Source organism: Buteo buteo, chromosome 2, assembly GCF_964188355.1.
Source record: "Buteo buteo chromosome 2, bButBut1.hap1.1, whole genome shotgun sequence".
Taxonomy (NCBI): Eukaryota; Metazoa; Chordata; class Aves; order Accipitriformes; family Accipitridae; genus Buteo; species Buteo buteo.
The window spans coordinates 20836231-20855260 of NC_134172.1; positions in this window are offsets into that span (position 1 = coordinate 20836231).

A 19030-nucleotide genomic window follows, 5' to 3' on the forward strand; every position below is an offset into this window, starting at 1 on the left:
AGCCTTCTGCCGCAGCATAATTTAGAGCAGTTTAGGAAGTGGGATCTTAGTGTTGTACTACAATTACACTACAAGCTGTTTTGGCCTTTACTTAGACCAAGACTGAAGAGGGAAAAAAAAAAAATGTTTAGAACTAAGATTGGGATTCAGGATTTTCAATGATTTATTCATCCACCAAAAGAAATTTGAGGACAACCAAAGTTATTTGCAAGCATGAGTTGAATTTGGCAGATAGCTTCAGATTAAAAATAAAAAAAGAAAAATAAAACAAATGACAAAAAAATTTGAAATAGGTCAGTTTGACATTTCCTAAACCATTTCCTAAAGCTTTTTCAGACTAGATTTGTAGGCATGCCTGAGTGCAGCTCACATAACTGAGGAAAAGGAGGTCTGTTCCAGGGTGACAAGATACTTGCAAGCTGAAGGCCATGTCTAGGACAGCCCTCTGAAATGGGAGATCGGGTCAAATTCCTCATCTGGTCAAGTGAGAATAGGGATCGGTGGGCAGCTTTCCTCCCTGTTGGAGATAAAAGAGAAGACAAAGGAAAACAATACATTTTGTTAGGTTTGGTTTTAATTGATTAAAAAATAGCTTCAGGTTAACTCAGGACAGTTTATTTCCAAAACCAGACAAAAATGATTTACATATCTCTGCTTAGAGCAGCATTCCTGAGCAGCTCCCCTTAGCTGAGCAGAGCACAAGCACAGCCTACATAACTAACAGTACGTCCCTAGGTATGACAGACTATGAGCGTGGATGAAGGAATTACTGTATAGTCTTGTTCTTGATTTGGAATTATGGTAAACATTTATCTACTAATGCAAATCAGATTCAGTCTATGAAGATTGATTTTCATATAATTTGACCTTGTCTAATAAGTCTTTTTGACCAGATGAATTACAGGGACTTTGCACTGATTTATTTTTGCTTATGCATGAAGTACTGTGTGCTTGTTCATTTATTATGCTTAGCACGTCAGACTTGGGAACATTATATTATTTGAAAATTAAATTTCATACGTTCATATTTTAACATAGACCTCTCTTCAGTTGTTTGACTTTCTATAGCCCTGTCCTCCAACAACTGAAGAAAATCCATAGAAAACAAATTACTTTGTTTTCTGAAGTCTGCATGTTAAATAATAATCTCAGAACTGTCACTGATCTGTGCATACTCATGCTATAATGGAAGAAAAAGACTAAGCAATATAATGGTACTTTAAGCATTTTACCCTAACTTGTGTCCACCAATACTGACATGACTTAATTACAATTATACCATTATTGTATCACTGCAGGGAGAATTTGCCATTATTTGATTACCTTGTCCTTATTCTGTATTCCTTAACATATTTTGGTTTCTATTACTCTCTACATTAACTCCATCTCAAATCCAGAGATTCCTGTAAGGTTGGATCCAAAGTTGCTGACATTCAGGGAAAGACTCCCTTCCATTTTAAGAGCCTGTATATCAGGCTCCTGATACCAACAGTGTCTTGAGTTCTTGAACGTATTTTAAATCATAACTATATATGAAGAAAATTGTGTGAAAGGAAGATAATTATGATTGTAATTACTCTTTCTCATATTATTATCTTACATTTCAGTTGAAGTAACCTCATGTTGCTACTTTCTTTTGATTGCCACAGTTCTTTTTCCCCCGTCTTTGCTTACATCTGAAATTTTAAAAAATATATACCTATTTAGTCAACTGCCCCTTTTAGAACATTTATAATTGTAGTAAATTTGTTTCAACGCTGACTTCTTCAGCATCTCCCTAGATACCTCTCTGCATCTATTTCAACAAATTGCAGCCTATTTATCATTATTAATTGTTTACAGTCCTTCAAGTGGTTCATGATTTATCTCAAATTATTTAATATAGAGCCCTCATTTTTTAAAATACAAAGCTGAATTAGGTCATTTAGCCAATTATCCAAGTAAATAGGGAGTGTGGTTATTCTGCTCATTGAAAAATAGTTGTGTTTTGGCAACTGTATGTTTGGACAATAGATGCAGCCTCTATAAAACTCAGCTAGTCATGTGTGTGTATATATATCCTATATATAGGTATATATCCTTCCAACCAAGTAATAATAAAACTTATTTGTCACGATTTTTGCTGTATTAGAGTTAGGATGTTTGGGGATTCTCCACCTATAGGTCCATGTTTGTAGGGCCATGATTCTGCAAAATGTTTAAGCATGTTACAGCATGGAATTGCACTGGTGTCAATAGAATTGATGTGCCTGAAAAGATGCACTTAAGATGTTTGAGTGAGTTTAAGCAGCAGAACTTGAAGGCAAACCAATAACTTCGATGGCTCTTCTATTAATGAAAGTGTGAATGCTTAAATGGTGGATACCTGTTACTGACTTATCAGCAAACATTGAGTCCTATAAGGAAACTATACCTATTTCTTTTTTATGATGATAGAGATGTAACTTTTAGCCCTTCAGCTACTAATATTTTGAGACTGAATAATGCACCTCAGAAGTGTATAATTTTAGCAGAAAAATATCCACATTTAAGAGGGAAAAAATATTTCCCTAGAAGGCTGATGAAAATTAAATATCAGGTGTTTGAAACTGCTCAGGTGTTTAGAAAGTTAGAATTTGCTGATGGGAAAGGAATTTGTACCCAAAGAGCAGGCAATGTATTAAAAATGAATGGAAAAAGTGGAAAAAAAAAATGGGATGCATTGTGGAACCATGTGATAACATTAATTTCACAGTGAGTCATGCAGCTCTGCTGCTGAGTGTTGATAACTCATGACTCAGCTGAGAGTCTGAGAATATTTAGTATTGTTCTTAAAGGCCCAACTCTTAAATTCATATGATTACAATGGGAATTCCAACTTTAATTAAATTGAAGTAAGTCCCTGCCTGCAGAACAACACTCCAAGCCATGTTCACGTATGCTCTAAAGACTTAGAAATCCAAAGACAAATAAAAGCAACCTGTAAATTTTTGTTTGTGTAGACTTTTATTGCTATTAGATTGTAAATAAGCTTTCTTTCTTTCATCTGGAGACTGCTTTATTTGAAATGAGTAACAATACAATACTGAGCTAAAGAGGGGAATACAGTGAAATGAGACAACCTACAAAGCATTCTATTTAATTTCACACAGGACTGCGGAGTGACAAACTCTATCTCAGTAAATGAAACCACTAGCAATAAAGGTTAATGAGGTAAGAGCAAAAATGTAATCTACCTTAATGCCAGTGAAAAGATCCACCCAATTGCTGTGTGTTTCCAACTAGTAAAATACTATCCACGTGCATTAGCAGCTGTGTGTAAGGAACCTGATAAATGATGGATCAACAGACAAATCACCTGTCTTTTCTCCCTGGTTATTTTTGCATAATATGTTCAGTGACTTTATCAAAGAACAAGAGTTTGTTTTCCAAGAATTACCACAAATCTACCCCGCTGAAACTTTGGGGTATCCTTTCAGCATTCTCTCTGATCAGTTCTGGGGATCATACAGGTATATAACCCATATATAAATAATGACAGCATTACTGAGGTTGCAGAATCAAGCACCCCAAAATTAGGAAGTGCCACAATTGAGGTTTTGTGTAACTCATGACCTTGTATCTAAGTTTTGACTAGCATGGCTAATAAATCTTAGCACTTGCACCTAATGTTGAAGATTGGTCTATTTAAGATCTAAAGAAGTGTTTGTCTGTCCAAAATCTTTTTCTCCAACCAATATAATTTGATTTCATAAAAGATACTACCTGTGACTGGAAATCTCACTTCAGAAGTATTTCTGATACAGTTTAATCAGTGATACGGTATGTTTTTACCGGATAGCCATATGCAGTACTTAGTCAGTCCTCTTCACATAGCTCTTTATCAAATACCAGTGTGTTCCCTGCAGGCAAAGCCAACTAGTCTCTAAATCCAGTCTCTCCTGCCTCCCGCTCCCCATTTTGTCATCACTCTCTGCTCCCAGGTTTCTTGTCTGGCCGGTCCCAGTTTCACCAGTCACAGGCTCTCTCTGCTCTGAGTCAAGTGGCTCCTTCCTCCTGCACCGTATGCGAAAGCAATGCAAGTCACTGTAAACACAGAAATGACATGCTGCTTTTTCTCGCTACCTGTTCAGAGCAATTAATGCTGGAAAAGTACAACTTCACCTGCATATATTTGGTTGGAAAAAGCATGCTTAGATGCTCCAGTGACAGCAGATGCACAGTACAGTCACACAGGAGTCTGGAAGCAAAGGAGAACACTTTGTGGCGCGGAGGTGGGCAGCGGCACGTGCATGCTGTAGTCACACCGGAGCTACGAGGAGGTGGAGCATGCTCTGTTCACAAAGCGATGTTTGGGTTTGGGAGATCTGCTCAATTCCCTAGATCTAGGGCTTCATGAAATGCGAACATACACAAAAACCTAAACAAAGCTGCCTTAAGAAGGTCGGTCCTCCTGCCCTGACTGTTGCCTCTGCTTCTTGATCCCCAGGCATCTATTCCTGCCAAGGCGTGAATTCACTGCTCCCCATGTTCCGCTGGTGCAACTGCTTACAGGGCCATCCTCTTAGCTGGCTCATGGAAGTGGCTCAAGATCACCATTGGGTGTATTCTCAACCTTTTACAACATAATTAACTTGGATTTCAACACTGAAGCTGCTTATCCCAGGTTAGGCTAATTCAAGCGACAGTGGCTGCAGTGTAAAATTTTATCTGGGGTGCTGTGTCTAAACCAGTACTAAGAGAACTATTTATGGCAATAATGTTTCTTGGCATACATCCCATGATCCTCGACCCTGTAGCACACTAATATACTCTGTAAAAATTTTCCCAAGGAATTTGTCCTTTTTGGATGGACAAGAAGGGTGGTAGAGGGGCACAGAAGACTGTGCAGTTACAGTGGCTTTGCCATGCCTCCATTAATTACAGGATAGTTATATTAGCAGTTGATGAGTTTTACTGTTTTTTAAGGTAATACCTCTGGCTGATCTTGGGTCAGCCAATATGAACTACAAATAACTTTATATTTGATTTAAGTTTGTTTTGTATGTGCTTAAGATTCAGGTCAGGACAATGTTCTAAAATGTCTATTCTTGCTTATCGCGGCTTTTGAACATCCCCCATCCTTTCTGCTTTTAGTCTTCCTGTCCCTTTTTAACTGGTGTCCCTGCCTGCTTGTCTCAGTGCCAGAGTGGTGGCAACAGCAGGCGCTGGAGACAGCAAATAGTGGAAGAGAACATGGGTATCGAAAGATACCCTCCAACCTCTTCCAGAATCAGTTCCCCTCTCAAACCGCCCTTGTTCTATATCTGAACTGAGGGTTACTCACAAATTATTCATCTATGATTAACTGTGTGATGAAGGCAAAACCACTGAAAATTAGGTCTAAGCTTGTTTGTGGGAAGAAGAGATAAAGCACCATGGGGTTTAGTGGAGCTGCTCCTACTGACATGAAGAATGAATCCGGAAAAAAGTGAAGTTTCGTTTTGAAGTTCTGTGCTTCCGTTAGTATTTACGTTTCTTTAGCACCACGGGACCTAGCTGTGGATTTCAAGAGCAGTTCATGAGACTGTATCTCTGCAATCCCATCGGGCTCTTGTCAATAGGATTGTTGTGCTTTCTCCAACAAGATTATAAGCGCTCATTTGCTTTCAGCAGAAGTTTTACCAAGCATCTATTCATATCGTAATGGATTATTGACATAACACAGCAGACTGTTATGAAGTATTCCACTATGTGTAATTAGACAGTATTTAATCTGCATAATAAAAATCCCGATGAACAGTTGTTGTCATTCATGCCCAAAAGCTGCTCATCTAAGTGAAGTGTCTAGCTTGCCCCATAGATTTAGGGATGGAAAACAGTATTTTTGAAAAAATCTCATCTAAATTTAAGATTGCCAAAAAGGTGCTTTTACTCAGCAATCCAGATGTGGGCAATCTGACTTTTTTTTTTTCCTCAAAAAAAAAAAAAGGCATATAAATTTGAATATTGGTTTCCAACTTTCATCTTGGATCATGTTTTTACAGCTATTTGATAAGTCTTTACTTTCCCATTCCTCATGTCTTTGGTAGGATGCCAAGACAGTATACGAGGAGCTTGCTCAGGGTCCCCCTCAGGGCTGGGGAGGAAGGTTCTCTGCACTGTGGGGCCTTGTGATTTTTTTAATGATCCATCCACCCAGTGCTCCCACAGCAGCATAATGGGCAAAAGGTCAAGCTAGCATCTGTATATCGTTTAAGACCCACTAAGGCATGTAAAATAGAGCTTAACTGGGAATATGAGTGGTTCATAGAGCATCTCTGGGTGCTATGTAATGGGAGAATTTTAGGGTTAAAAAAAAGTGAGGGAAGAGAATCTGTGACTGATAATGCAGCCTGATAATGCTGAGTGGGAAACCAGTAAGTAGGAGAAATATTTTATCCCTGTAGCCTGCTAGGGCTTCCTTCATGAAAGCTTTGCTAGATCAAAATTTGCAAATAAAGTAGTGCTAGCAGGAAAAAGGAGCTCAAAATATTTAATAAGAAGTTTGTTTCTATTTTTTTTGTACTTCTTTTAATAAACATTTTTGTGATTTTTATTTTGCCAAGGAACCTCCTTGAGTTCAGAATTAGCCAAAGCTGAAGGACATTAACTTTCATTTTAAAGAAAGGTTCTGTTAAACCACTGCCATTGCTTATTATGTCGTGGTGAAAATCCATCTGTAAGTAGCCTGAAAACAGACAAATGAAATGGAAAAAAACCCAACCCAGAGGTAAAACCTCAGCTATAATTTTCACATCAGCCTTTTACAGTCAGAATACAATACAGCCATTTTGTGGTATCATAAAGAGTTGTTAGTTGTTCTTCTGGTAATTTAAAGCCCTAAAATTGTCAGCACAGTCTAGAATATTATTGTGCACAAAAGAAAACTACACTGCATAATTTCCATAGTACCTTTTCAATTTGGCATCAAAATAATAAACTCAATTACTTTAGAAAAGGCATGTGTAGTGAGTACAGTGGGCTTGTCATGGCATTCATGAACTGGTGTGTGTGTGTTGAATTATGCAGAAGTGTGGTTAACAAAGAATTGAAAAAATTGTTCTGACACATGAAGCTACAGCAACATTCAGGTGAGCAAGTCCTATAAAGCAACTTTTAAGCACCTAGTGCAGAACTCTTACTTTTGTATCTAGAAATTAATGTCAAATGAATGGGTAGTAAGTTATTCGGGAATTGGTCCTAATTCTGGTATTTAACTTTTGAATATTTGTCTTCACAGCCTTTACAATATTCCTTAAATACATCTTCAGGCATAATGTGAATTTAGCCAGACCCGACCCATAAACTGCAGGCTCCTCCAGATCACAAGAACTAGTGCACGCATTTGTGGTTCTCAGCAGAGGAGGTAGGATTTTGGGTTGTATTGTAATCTAAACCAAAGTATGTTAATTTTAGTGTATACATAAAACACTTGGGGCTATCTTAGAAGAGTCCCAAGGTGTGTTATCAACCCAGATATTATACAGAGCTTTCAAGAAACAGGACTCTGAATATCTGGGTTTAAAAAAAAAAGGCAAATGCGATAAGAAATATGTTGAAAGACATTCTAAATCCCTTCATCAGAGGGAGAGAGATAAAAATAATAACACTCGGTACCTAAAAAATGCAATCTGTGGAAATCTTAATGAAGCCTAATGACTCATGTGAGCTGCATTGTTAAATTTACTATCCCCATTTTACAGCTAAGAAAAAAGAAATATGAAAGTGAACACTAATATTTTCATCTTTTGGTTGTATTAAATTTTGCAACTTAATCCACATTCTTATGTGCTAGTGAAAGAGAGAAGAACTGAATTCTTATTGCAAGTAAAAATTAAACTATCACATAAAGAGGGGAGAAATTTGCAAGGGAGAGAGAAAGACCCCCATTCTGTCAAGCAGCTAATGATTAGTGACCGTAACAGGGGTTGTTTGAAACCAGGATCTTGAAAGCTTTAAAAGGCCAGCCACCTGTATGTCTTTCCCCCCTGACAGAAGGATGTGTATTTCAAGTTCTCAAACAATGTCAGTTTGGTCTTCTCCGACTTATGAAGCCTGCAGCTGAATTCTTGTAGAGCAACCAAGCATCCATCAGGTTTTACTCTGTGTGTTGTGCTGCGCATAGTCATCTTCTCATATTAGCTGATCATCCTTTGGCTTTTTTACAGACTCTTCTACTTTTGAATTTGTAAAGTCAGGATCTTACTCATTTTCCTCCTTCTTTTCGATCAGAAGCTGTGGATATCTCCTACCCTTCTGCAGTCTGTGTGTGACAGACCATCTCTATGAGACAATACTGCCTTTTGAGCCCCTACTTTGCTGTTATGTATTTTATATATAAATATATATAAAACATGCTGTCTTGTGGTTGCTTAAATATACTTTATTGTAGTGATTTTATGATATTTATAAAGAACTTGCATTTCCACAGAGTTCCACAGAACTTGCATTTTAATAGAGACAGTTACATAATGAGGTGGTCCTACAGATTTCTATTAGGTATTTCAGCAGATGACAATCTCAGTTTCAAGAGTTCTGCTCTGTAATTTAGTTGAGCTAAATAGAGGTTGGAGCTCCAAGGATTTTTTTCAAATCACCTTCTAACAACTTTGATACAATTTTCTAATCAATGAGGATTACAATGTGAAAATGCTACACTCAACATTTTGGTCTCTGGCATCAGGTTCTGGTCTTTCCTTTTCTTTTTCTTTGGCATACTTTATCAGTATTTTTATGATCTTATTGTTTCTATGTTTTCTGTGAATTTGCTGTGAATTTGGCTTTCTCTTTTGAGTACCTACCTACATATGTCTTTACACTGTCATGTACTGATGAAGAAGCAAAATTATCCAGGTGGGAGATTTTCATGGTTTAACCTGAGCCAGCAACCAAGCATCACGCAGCTGCTCGCTCACTCCCTCCCCCCCACCCCGTGGGATGGGGGAGGGAATCGGGGGAAAAAAAGTAAACCTCATGGGTTGAGATAAGAACAGTTTAATAGGACAGAAAGGAAGAAAATAATAATGATAATAATAACAATAATAAAATTACAATAATAATAATAATAGAATTAGAATATACACAGCAAGTGATGCACGATGCAATTGCTCACAACTCACTGACTAATGCCCAGTTAGTTCCCGAGCTGCAATTCACACCCCCCAGGCCAACTCCCCCCAGTTTATATACTGGGCATGACATCACATGGTATGGAATATCCCTTTGGCCAGTTTGGGTCAGCTGTTTGGGTTTGGGTCAGCTGCCCTGGCTGTGTCCCCTACCAACTTCTTGTGCTCCTCCAGCCTTCTTGCTGGCTGGGCATGAGAAGCTGAAAAGCCCTTGACTTAGTATAAACACTACTTCCCAACAACTGAAAACATCAGTGTGTTATTTTCATTATTCTCCTACTAAATCTAAACCATAACACTATACCAGCTACTAGAAGGAAAATTAACTCTATCCCAGCCAAAACCAGGACAGAGATGCACAAACCCAGCCCTATCCTCATTGCAGGCATTCAGAGTTGAAGATTTTGTGGCCCTATCTTAGTAGCCCATCTGATTTGGAGCAAGACCCCAGATCCTTGTTTAAAGTTCTGTACATATATAATTATTTATAAAAATAGTTTCTCTATAGAATGTATATATGCACAAACAGATGTGGATATATATGTGTGCATAATGCATATGTAAATAATGTGAAGTACAGATTTTTTTATTCCATATCAATATAAATACATATAGATACAAACTTTGCTTGATTTTTCAGCTTCTTTTTGGCCCAAACTTCACCAGCTGTTACCTGCTTCCCTTACTTGGCATAGACTGCTGGACTTTCCCCCGGGGAACCTGTTTTTCCACTTCTGATGGCTGCTGTTGTCTTAACTGCCCTAGGGAAGTGCACATCCCTGGCAAGATGTTCAAAGTTGGATTCAAGTCCTGGACATGTGGGGATCACTGGTGCTATCTCTGAGAACACTTAATGAGGAAATCAGATGGTTCTACAGAGTCGAACAGCCTGGAGAACAAACTGTCCAGCTGACACGTCTTGGATTGGTTCATGTTTCTACAACCAGAAAGAAGAAATAAGCCTTTGACAAAGAGACTGCTGGCTCTTAAGATGTGGTTTGGTCAGATGTAGGTCTACAAAGGTTGGCTCTTCACCTTTAGCTCAGACTGTGTCTTCTGAGACCTCCTGGTTTGGAACAGAAACTCACGAGACTCTCCAGAACAGCCGTGACGCACACATTGTTGAGATCCACAATGGTACGCACTTTGTTCCTTCCAGACTCATTCATAGAGAGGTCCTTGGACACAATATTGACTCTCTCTTCAAATAGCTTCTGTTTGTATTCTAGGGTTTACCAGCTCCCTTTGTATCATTAAGTGACTTGGCTGTTGATTTGACAGCATTTACCTTTATAACTTGAGCATTCCTTTACAATGAAAGTCCTTCAGGAGAGAAGTCAGAGGACTCAGCTCATGAGCTCTTTCTCATCTTCCCTGGGAGTCCAGAAGGCTTTTCTCTCTTTTGTTAAATATTCCTGGAGGAACTCTTAACTCCATAAGCAAAAGCACAAGGCAAAGATCATGGGCTCCTTATACACTTATCTGTCTTTTTGAAACAGGACAGAGTAAGGAAAGGAGCCTTTTTCCACGGGTTCTTCTTCCACAGTGTTCTTCAAGACACAAGAGTAGATTGAAAATCTTTCACTCATTCTCACAATTAGGGAGGTATATTATCACATTACTTCTCCACCCTAACATGGCCAAAGGAATTTTGTGTGGACTTAGATTGACTTGTTCCATGTAGAGACCAAGCCCTTTCAATCCATCATTAATTTAAAAGTCTTCCTTTGATTAATAAGGATACTTTATGTCCCTTTAAAGAAGTCCACTGAATCAACTTGGTGAATATCCTCTACCACCAGCCAGAGGTTGTCCCCTACGCTTTCGATGTCCACAGGAAGTACCAGTCTTTCTGCCCTAGAGCAGATCTCTGTAGTTCTTGTTAGGTGGTTTCCTGATTTTTCAGTTAGAGGAATATTCTTTCGCAGAAATTTCTTTCATGACCATAGTCATCCAGTAAGTAAGACAATATATGACTGTAGTGATTCTTCCATGGCCTAAGGCAGTTTTTTTTCCAGTACTCCTAAGCTTTTGGTACAGTTCCCTAAAACACTGCTTTTCAGTGCCAAGACCTCCTAGTGCTGAGCTTGCCTCCAGTCAGCAGTAGGCAATGGCTCTCTGGATTACAGTTTACCTGTTTATCCTGGTTGGCGATACCATGATAAACAACAGTGAAGATTTCAGTGAGCGCATGCAGCAAGTGTGCTGGTGTATGATAATTTATAAGACAGGAATTTTTGATCAGCTTGTTTGAAACACCCCTAATAGTCATGCCCACATTGCCCACATTGTGTCAACAAGTGGAGAGTTTTCCGCTGGGGTTTGCTGAATGTTTTTTAAACTCCGCAAAGTTCCTTTGCATCAGGGGCTTGCTCCTCATTGTCTTGTAAGCTTGTCTTTCTATCTTTCGTAGGACACTTTTCCAAATCCTGTTCCATTCTTCATTTCTCAGTGAAATCAGCTTTGCAATTATTTCAGTCAGGAGAGTAAAAGGAGGTGGTAGCCTTTACAAACAGGCTCCTGTATACTACATCTTTTAGAGTTTACCCTTTATACTCATCCTAAATAGCTCACTAAGTAGTGTCAGAATTCTCTCATAGTTGGGAGAGTGACTTCTGTCAGCTGTTCCTAAGCTACACACTTCCAGGACTGAGCTGTCTGGCATATCTTTGATATTGTGTCTCTTGCACCAAGACAAAAATTATCTGTCTAACTGTGCTTGGATGTAGTTACGCTGAGTATGAGTGACATTCAACCACATATCTCAAGGAAAAAGAGTTACAGATAAGCTACCTTTCCTATGTTACTTCTCTATTCAATTATCCATTTTGTTATGTTCTGCTTTCTCTTTATATTTTTTTTCCTAGACCTGTGTTTTTCTTCAGTATTTGCTTTATCATCTAGTATCTGACATTTCCACTCCTAAAAAAAAGACAATGCTTCATATTTGAAACAGCTGCAAATATTAACTTTTCTGAATTTTGTCTTGCCTTGGCTTGCAGTTCACATTCACCACAGCACACCTCCTATGAGATGAGCTTTTCTTGTTTGTATTCAACACAACTAGATTTTAATTTCAAAAGTCTTGCTGTAACTTCAAATATAATATTACTTGTGTGTTGTGTCCAACTGTAAATAGTATGTAGTCTTTTCATATTCAAAGTGATTATCCAGTCTTTGCACGTAGCAGTCTCTTGCAAAATTTCTGCTATAATTTATTCTTTCTAGCTCTTCTTTGCTTCTCTTCAGCTCTCATCTGCAGACTTTTGCAGAATCGTTTTACTTCTTACAAACATAAAGGATTTGCCCAAAGGCTGCTTTGGTATATATTTTATTTCAAACCTTTGTGCAATCTTTTATGTGACTTCTTGCAAATCCATTCTGACTGTATTTTGTGGACTTCTCTATAGAGTCTTCAGTTTTGTTTTGCAATTGCATCTCTTTATGGATTTACAGTTTAATCACATAAAGCAACACACATTTCCTTTTTGATTTCTTATAGGAAACTGATACTGCTTCAACTTTACCTTCCTGTAACTGAAGAATACTCTTCATTTCTTCAGTGCTGTGTAACAGCTGTCTTGTTCTTTCTCACCTGCACGTAGGCTATTTGTCTAACCTCGTAGGCCTGACCAGCACTATTTTTTAGGCCACTTTTTCATCTTCTTGGGAATAGAAAAAATTCTTGCCCTGCTTTGCTTCAATTTTCTAGTGTATTTCTGAAAAGTTATAGACATAGTGTAGTCACTACTGGTTTCTCTAAGATATCCTTTACTCACTATCTTTTCTTCTACTTGTGTATCTATTCCATTGCTGGTACTACATCGTCTTCTGAGGTGGCAGTGAAACAGAACTCCAAATCAGGATTTAGAAGTATAATAAATCATTATTATAACCAAAGAGAAACTAATGCTGGGGAAAGATCCGCGTGTTCTACTCCATCAGGTGGATAGCACTGACTGAGTGTAGCAAGAACCACTTCAAACCAGAATGCTTCTTAATGTGCCTTTTACCATGACTGTTATTTAATGTTCATAGGTGTTATGTACTTAAAACTGTCTCTAAAGTTAAATGAGGAAGGAATGAAATGGTATATTTATGCACCAAATTTTAAAGACCAAGGTTAAAAATTGGCTTGTAATGCCTTACTATTTAGAAGTTCTTACATTCAGTTAAGTTATTCAATGTTGTTTTTTATGGAGATATTCCAGAAAACTGCTTTCAGTTCTGGAATGATTGATGTCCTTCTAATTGAGTGAAACTTGGCAAGCCTCAGATCTACAAGAAGCACAAAGAGTACAGGTACAATACTTTGCTATAAAAAAGACTTAATTAAAAACTGTATTTTTAAAATCATCATAGCTGAGAAACCACCATTTTGTTTCACTTATTGTTCAGGAAAAAGGCAAAATGTTACCAGAAAACAATGAGATAGAATTTTTTCATTCCTCAGCTGTAAAATCTTTTTTCCAAAATAAATCTTTATGCTGCTTCTCTCTCATTCTAACAAATGTTTTGGTGACTTGCTGGCAAAAATGAAAACAGGAAGAAAGACAATAGTTTGTGAAGAGTCTTTTCACTTGGGAAATATTACTTTATAGTAACTGTAGTATAATCTGTCACAACTCCAAATATAACAGAGAAGTACAAAAAGAAAGCAACAATGGTAAGTGCCTCCCTGGGTATTTCATGGTAATTACAGCTCTCTGGCTGAGAGAGCTGATGGCTAAAGGCAATTTAGACATATAAACTGACCAGCTTGATTCCTCTCCTTTTAGGCCAAGACCACTCTCTTAACAGGCACATAGATTGATGGCATGTCCAAGATTTTCTGGAGTGAGGTGCAGTTTCAGGAGACAGCCTTCAAAAATATGGGTAAAAGAGTGACAGAATCAATAATATGATAACTGAGGTGTATTTAAATGATAGCCAGATGAGTACGTCATGGTGAACACCATTTATAGTTTACCTTGACTGCCATTGCTATTTTGTGCAGTTCTTAATACGGAAGAGATGGTGTGTCTAGTTGTCCTGTACATACTATTGCAAAATGTTCACTGAATATTCTTCTCCATGAGGCAAATATATTTTTAAATGTAAATTAACAGATTTATATCTTCAGCAGTGAGCCATTGAGTGAAATTTTAGAAAGCTAAATACAACAGTATTTAACATTTTCTATAAAGACACAAAGAAATTCCATGTCAAGAGGGACCCATTGCTGCACCCTTTCCAGGTTTTGTTTTCAATATTCCTGTGCAGTGAAAAGACTGCAGACATGATGGATTTTGGCATGGACAGGAAGTACTGTAGTTATGGAAGTGCCACCATTTTCCTGAATTTTAGTCCTGTGCCCAGTGGAAACAGGAAAAGTAGTGTGGAGAATGGGGGCAGAGCCTGCTACTGGGCCTGAACATGGGGTGCAGCTGTGGCAAGGTAGCTTGCTTTTAATTGCAGAAAGGCCTACGTTACAGTTTTCAGTACTCCAGGGAAACCGGACAACATTAACAGTCACATACGTGCTTGAGGGATAAGTAAAAATCATTCGAAATCAAAACACAGACCAAAAAACCACAGTTAATCTTTTAACTGGAAAACCTCATTACTTTCTACCCCTTGTGTTTGAATGTACTACATTCTTCAACATAAAACTTCAGCAGAATACTACGACAGGATCGTTCCTACACCTGCCATGAGCTACAGCATCCGGAGGGCTCCTCCTCGTCTCCGTCAGCCGTTCAGAGGGCAGGTGGTCACAGACGCATCTACTGCTCCACTGACCTGTTTTGGCTTGTTTTTCATGGCCAGAGTACTCGATCCATTCTCAGCTGGGCCTGCTGGCAGAACAGAGTGGTCTTGCCCCAAAGTCCAGTTCTTTAAAAGGAAGAGCTACCTTGTTAAAGGAAAGTTGGATGGTGGTGTAGGACTTTTGGCTAGAACTTGTCCATTATAAGCAGCCTTTGGAAGGTTACCAAACGTTCGTTCCCAAGTTGCATGGCCTAAGTCAGTTTTTCTCTCCTGGAAAAGTCAGCAGGAGTGGCTGTTGGCTCGTATCAGGGGAGAGCAAGAGAGGCCCCAGCTCTGGGCGGGGGCTGCCCTGCATGTGTATGTGCCAGCAGAGGACGGATATGCCCAGGTCCCTTCTCCGCGGCCGAGGCTGAGGCTGCCATGGGTGAGCGGGCAGCCAGGGGAACGCGGAGGGGCTGGGGTGGATGGGGAGCGGGAGGGAGAGGGGGCCGTGCAAAGCGGTGGGGGAAGGCGGTAGGAAGGGGGAACACGGCTGCAGGGAGCTGCTGGTGGTCTCTAAAGCTGAAGGGCAGGCAGGATGGCAGTTCTTGTGCTATCAGGAGCTCCCCGCCGGCAAACCTCACACCACACAGCACGGGGAAGAGCAGGCACCGCGTCTTTCCTTAGCTAGGATTGACAGGCATCCCTTGTAACACAGAGCATCCAGCATCAAAGTTCTGCATCTCGTATGATCGTCATGTAGGACACAAGCTCTGCTGTATGTTGATAGCAATTAGCCTCACAAATGCAGCTCATTTGGACATGCTCAGTTTGTCTGCTTCACCTGCCACGTGTATGATTTGCTGTGTGTGCACATGCAATGCAGTTAACGGGAACCATCCTGGCTTTATACTTACAGTCTCTAGCCCTGTGCTTGATAGGACTGCAATCACTGATGGCTGGTGGCACATAAAGTATCTGTCACTGACATGCAAGTTGTGGGAGGGCAGCCTGCACCCAGCAGGAGGTACTGCACGGAGAATTTCTTCTGCCCTTTCCTCTAACATGCTGCTAGAATAAATCACCTTCTCAGCTGTAAATGGTGCTTAAGTGATATAATGGAGTCCTTCCCTGGCCTGTAGACAGAGATAACAGCACTTTGGTCTGGCACTGATTAAAACTCTGTTAGTCTGATGTTTGTTTAGTGTTTTGAAATAAATATTTTACAACAAAAATAAAGTTGAAAAATAGAATTTGACTATAAAAGCAAATCTGGGAGAAACGTAATAAGGATGAGAGGGCTGTTCTTTAGCATTAATATTTGTATTCAAGGATATCCTAAAGGCATGCAAGAGACTTTGACATCAAATTCCTTAATATTTGCAGGCTGATTGAGTTTTGGAGCTTGCATTATGGGTCAAAAAGGAAGAAAATATGTCTGGCCTTTGCAACACAAGTGAAACAAATTAATGGATCTGTAATTTAACTATCACTTCCATTAGCACAGCTATTAAAGGTGGTTGCTTTTCCCAGTTTTCACAGGTAGTTTTGATTTTGGGAGGATTGCCATGCTATTGACAAGCTATTAAATATAGTCTTTTTTGTCTTGTAACTTTTTGATACTTTGTGCTGACAGTATGACTCATCAGGATGACTCACATAAAAGTGGATCCAGATAATACTACTGTGCAAGTTCCTACTCTGTGCTCTGCAAGCTGCCTTCTCAGCCTGCCAGTGACTGAGAGTATGTATCAGGAGCATCCACTAAGTAAGTGATTTCTTCTTGTACATGCCACATGGAGAAGTCAATATTTATACCTCACACTTGATAGAATTCATTAAATATATTTTGCTAAATAGCACTCTATATTACATATTCCTTGCCTAATATTTGCCCACAGAAGAAGTATTTGTTATGTGAATTGAACGCCTGGTTAAGAAGAACTAAATGAGTACAACATATTTAATATTTATTTGGTAGCACAACATAGTAGACACAGGGGAGGTGAGAGAGAATGCAAATACAGGAGGAAGAAAAAGTGATTAAATGGCATAGACAGAACATGAAAGATTTCTACATGACTACAGAGATTCTGAAAAAAGTAAGCAGCAAGACAAGCTCAGATATTTGGATTTTAGAATTTAAAAGTTAAATATTTTAAGTAACAAATAATATTTAAGGAGGACTGTAAATGACTATACACAGCAGACATGCTTTGTCTAAAAACATGTTGCTTCAGGAGAACTCCTGATGTAGTGAGTGAAATTCATACCACACCAAAATCTAATAACAACAACAACAAACCCCCACACTGCTGAGAACTGTTAAAGCTCTGTTAAAGACTACTTACTGGAGAGGTTAGTTATGGAGAAATTGTACTGGCTAATGGGATTTTGTGAGAAATTATATTGCAGAATTTTGGCAAAGAAAGTGCTTTGGACAGTAGTTTGTTTTTCTGAAAATAATGTTTTGCACTTGTAATGAAAGTAACATGTCCTGCTCTATTTTCTGAACTATATTCCTTGAGAGCAAATAGAAGTCACAACTACACAGGTAGAGGAAGGATTTTGGCATTTATGTTATGATTTGAAGAAAACTCAAATATAATCTATCAGCAGCAAGATGCTGTGATGTTTAACACTGAACTTCTAATTTTATAAAAGCAAGTGACTGCAAGAAGTAAATATATCTCTGCTTGACATCGTATAAATGTAAGAAAAGCTGTATCACATTATAATGCTTATTTTAGCAGATATGTGTTTGCATATGTAGCTGTGCGTAGGACTTCAAAGGTATCATTTTGGTAAATATAATCATGGAATAATCCAATCTTATTTCCTTACATTGGTTTCTAGCTATGCAATTTTTCTGCTGTGTTGTATTGGTTTTATGTGGCAAGGTTTTGGTAGGGGGGGGGGGTTACAGGGGTGGCTTCTGTAAGAAGCTGCTGGAAGCTTCCCCTGTGTTCGAGAGAGAGCGAGCCCATACCAGCCGGCTCTAAGACGGACCCGCCGCCGGCCAAGGCCGAGCCCATCAGCGATAGTGGTAACGCCTCTGTGATAACATTTTTAAGAAGGAAAAAAAAGTTGGGATGCGGAAAACAGCCGCCAGAGAGAGGAGTGAGAACATGTAAGAGAAACAGGCCTGCGGACACCAAGGTCAGTGAAGAAGGAGGGGGAGGAGATGCTCCAGGCGCCGGCGCGAAGATTCCCCTGCAGCCCGTGGTGAAGACCCTGGTGAGGCAGGCTGTCCCCCTGTAGCCCAGGGAGGTCCACGGTGGAGCAGATCTCCACCTGCAGCCCGGGGAGGACCCCACGCCGGAGCAGGTGGGTTCCCGAAGGAGGCTGTGACCCCGTGGGAACCCCGCGCTAGAGCAGGTTCCTGGCAGGATCTGCGGAGAGAGGAGCCCACGGAGCAGGTTTTCTGGCAGGACTTGTGACCCCGTGGGGGACCCACGCTGGAGCAGTGTGCTCCTGAAGGACTGCACACTGTGGAAAGGACCCATGCTGGAGCAGTTCGTGAAGAGCTGCAGCCCGTGGGAATGGCCCACATTGGAGATGTTCGTGGAGGACTGTCTCCTGTGGGTGGGACCCCACGCTGGAGCAGGGGAAGAGTGTGATGAGCCCTCACCCTGAGGAGGTGAAGCGGCAGAAAATAACATGTGATGACCGTAAACCCCATCCCTGTCCCCCTTGTGCTGCTGGGGGGGCTTGGTGGAGAAATCCGGGAGTTAAGTTGTGCCCGGGAAGAAGGGAGGGGTGGTGGGAAGGTGTTCTGAGATTTCGTTTTATTTCTCATTACCTTACTCTGGCTGATTCGTAATAAATTGAGCTAATTTTCCCTAAGCTGAGTCTGTTTTGCCCGTGACGGTAATTAATGAATGATCTCTCCTGTCCTTATCTCGACCTGCAAGCTTTTTGTTATATTTTTCTCTCCCCTGTCCAGCTGAGGATGGGGGAGTGATAGAACGGCTCTGGTGGGCACCTGGCAGCCAGCCAGGGTCAACCCATCACATGTGTGTATAATTGCGATTATCCAATCCAGACTGGCCTTCCTAGGAATTACTTTCTGGTATCTGCATAGACTGGAATTCCTCTGGCATCAATGGATTCCTGCCCCCCCCTTCACAATTAAGTGCACTGTTATATTTAATATGGAATTTGAAGAGTTTTTA